Consider the following 4305-nt stretch of genomic DNA (forward strand, 5'->3'; position numbering starts at 1 on the left):
TATATGTTTGGATAGAGAGAGAAAGTAAGCTGGTGAAGGTTTCAATGTAAGTATAAGGTTTTGCAAAACAAGTTTAAAAGGTATTATCCACCCTAAAATACAAAAAATAGTTGCACCACTTATAAATGCAAACCTAAAGGCAAATCAAACCCCACCAACCTGGAAAATTTTGTCGCATGCTTCTATGTTGTTCCCACACCTGTGATAATAAAAAAAAATGATCGTGGCAGTGAGTTCAGACAAAACACTGCCTTACTCTTCCTCTTCTAGAGAGACAATGGAGCTAACATAAATGAGTTATCACAATGCTGTCTTTCAGAGTACACAGCCCAAGTGCTATAAATGATTAATAAGCTTCTTCACTAGTCTTTCAGTTCCCAAGGGCCCCTGTCAGTGTCCGCCTTGTAGCTGAGATATAAGAATAACATGCCACTACTCTCCACAGACACTTCTTCATCTCTCCACTTTGTGCTTCATGTGTCATCTCACCTCTGTTTGCCACAAGCACAGGAAAACACTGCATCAGAAATGAGATACTTCTGACCTTAATCCTTCAGTGATGTTTCGAGGTTCTTCTCTGCCCTGATTATGATACATGCAATGTTTTATTGTAAACTGCCTGGAGGCAAAGCCCATTCCCTTGACAGACATTCATGTTTAGTCCTTTGAAATAGTCTATTTTTGGATTTCATTTGTTTTTTATTCATAGGTCTTATGTCATAAATTTAGGTGAGAAGTGGTATATTCATTTATAAACTTGAAAAAAGTCATAGCCAGAAATAGCACATTTTTTTCACCCTCTCCATTAAAATGTAAATCCTCTCAGTAAGTGGGGAGCCACAAACCCTCTGACCATGTCTGTTTCTCAAAAGTCTCCATAGAGCTTTCATGCATGACTTGGTGTTAAGTTCCCCAAAGGAGAACTGCAACAGACTCTACCAAAGGCCACAAGGAGTTCATCGTGGGAGTTATGGATGCTCCTCAAGTGAGAAAGTTTCTAGTGTTTGTGAGAAAATGTGTCCTAGCAGTTTTGCCTCTCCCTAGGTGGTACGGACATTCATTTCCCAATCACCACTCTGTCAGAAGCTGGGCCAAGACCTTGAATGACCAAACAGGTAACTGGCTGGCTTTCAGAGCCATGGCAGGTGGCTGTGGGCACAAGCTGGAATGTCAGAGTAATTCAAAGCCCAGACTCAGACATCTCCTCATTTGTCCGGCTGTCAACTGCTGGGGGCTTTTGAGAGGTAGACTGCTTTCTATTTCAGTATGTTGGTAATGCTACCATAAAACTTGACTGAAACTGTTTAATACAGGCAGGGGTCGGATGTGACACCCTCTCTCTTAGTGCTGAAATTCAGAAAACGATTTTCATTTTGCATATTGAAAAAGCCACTTTTGTTGATCATACATGCAATTTCAGTCCAAGAGATTAAAGAGTGCACACATTTTTTTCACTGTCTTCCAAATTGGGCAAGAATAAATGTAACAAAAAACTCAAGTAAATGGAGTCGACATGTTATGGACCCTGATCATTTCAGTTCACTGATGAGAAAGACAATCCACGATCTGATCAGTTAAAGATACAAGCTTCAGCATTTGTAATAGCACAGAAGTCTATCTACATTGCATGGGTGTCTTGATATGTGTGGCACGACTGATGTGGAGGCACATATTACAAATTTGGAGAAATGTATGTTAGTAAAGCGGGTTGTCCACTTGCCTGAAGGTCGGTGGCTTAAGCCCATCATGATGCAGACTCAAGGGTGGCACAAACCAGTGCTCTCTGAGGCCCGATCCTGAGCCCGGGGTGGCATAAAACATGTGCCAATGAAAGCATGTGAATATGACCTCGATACCAAATTGGTAGAAGGGAGCAGGTGGAGCTGTGGCGACCCCTTGAGAAAAGGACAAAGCCGAAAGGGGAGGAGTAGGAGGCAGGAGGAGGAGGAGAATTATATGTTAGCATCCAGTTGGGGTCTTTCTTTCAGCAGGATAATGGTGAATATATATATGTGTATATATATATATATATATATATATATATATATATATATATATATATATATATATATATATATATATATATATATATATATGTATATATAAACAGACTATATATATATATATATATATATATATATGTATATATATATATATATATATATATATATATATATATATATATATATATATATATATATATATATATATATATATATAGATAGATAGATATATATATAGATATATATATGTATAGTCTGTTTTTTTCTAATGTCTTTAAGGAAGACCTGTACATTTATAATGTATTTACAGCAGCATCTTCATATCTTACTGTATTTTGTAATTGGATGTTACTTAAAAATTTATTAAAAGAAAACATATTTTCACTTTCTACATTGACTAGTGTAGCTGGTATCTATATACTGAAAATAATTTATCGAGAGTTGTGATCGAAGTACATGTCCTTTGTGCGACATTAACCTTAGTTAACCTCTATTACTCTTTTAAATCATTTGCACACTGAGGACCCAAAATTGTTGCCATTTCAAAGAGGAATCTGTGTTTTTTATTGCTGAAGACAACAATTACATCTGCTCACAATTTCATAGTAATTGCAAAGAAGACAGAATTTGAGTATTTAAAAACACAGAGTTGTCATCACCCTGATTGGACAGCCCACATGTCTCTTCAGGTGATTCACAGGTCACTGGAAGAGGATGATAGAAATGTCTTTCTAGGCATTGATGAACAGCCAATGTTATTACACCAATCTGAAGCACATTTTAAAGTGGTTTCCTCACTATATTACAAATATTGGCACATGGCTGCATAACAATGGACAGTAAGCTGACTTGGAATAGTCACACAGAGCAAATATTTAAAAAAAAAACAAAAAAAACTGGTAGGAGTATGGCTTTAATCAAACACTGCAGAAAATGTATACCAAACCAAATGAGAAAAATATTAGTTGAATCAATAGTTTTGTCACATCTGGATTATTGTTCTATTATTTGGTATAGTGCAACAGAGAATAATCTAAATAAACTGCAGATGGTGCAAAACAAAGCAGCTCGACTTTTAATAAACTGTTCTCTTAGAACGAGCATCAGTGAGATGCACAGACAGCTGGCCTGAAGTAGAATAAAATACTCCTTAATTAAATTTCTCAGAAATATGGTCATTACAAAAACACCAGAAATATTATACAGCATGTTTACTTTTTTCAGTGATGTGCACGAGTATTCCACACGTCAGACAAGTGTGAGTCGTTTCCTACTACCTGCCTGTCACACTAATCAAATACAGAGGACAATGCATTTTAGAGGAATGGTGGCATGGAATTCATTACCACAGTTTTATAATTCTGTGACATATACAGCCAGTTTTTCTAGAAGATTAAGACTGTTTTTCTTTGCTCTCAAATAATGCTTTAATCTGGCCATGCGATGATTGACGAGCTGTCTGGGGTGTACCCTGCCTTTCGCCTGGAGGACTGCTAGGGTGGACTTTAGTTTCCCTGCAACCCTTAATTGGACTGAACAGTTAGGACAATGATAATTCTTTAATCATGAACCTGAATTATTTGAGCATACTAAAAGAAACTTGTAACTGAATAATACATGTTGTGAATTGTCTTCTGTAATGGAACTATTCTCAAATCTGTGATTTCTTTAGAGCTTTTTTTCTTTTCCTTTTTCATTGTCATGTTGAATGTTTTATGTACATCCTGTTCATTCATTTGTTTTGTTTAAAAGTGTCATGCATTTATCCTGATGATGTTGGCCCCAGGAAGAAACTCCTATGTCAGAAGCTAATGGGGATCTAAATAAACAAACAAACAAACACTATATTTTAGAAGAAATTTTGTCCCTTTTTAAATAAAACCACTAACCTTATTAAAGCTGAAAGCTACATAGCATGCTGATCAAGTTTTATGGTAGTGCTAGATTAGTTTTAAGATAATGAGGGGAAAACATGTCATATTTAGCTTTCAGTGTATAATAGGAATAGAAATAGTCTCAGTTAGGCAAGATGTTCACATGGAAGTTGAAAATAAACTTTGAAGAATTCTACATCATCTAAAATATCCAAAGGCAAAACTCCCCAATGCAAACAAAACATAAAAACCAGAGAGAAGCTACAGCTTTGTGTCTTGCTCCAACTCCATCTTTGCTCCAAGTCTGTGGAATAATGAATATATTCTGTGGGCACATTCGTAATGTACAATGTCTCTCTCTCCCTCTCTTTCTCTCACACACACACTTGCTTATACATGCACATTTCATTGAGTAAACTGACATCACA

Source organism: Telmatherina bonti (assembly GCF_933228915.1).
Source record: "Telmatherina bonti genome assembly, chromosome: 10".
Lineage (NCBI taxonomy): Eukaryota > Metazoa > Chordata > Actinopteri > Atheriniformes > Telmatherinidae > Telmatherina > Telmatherina bonti.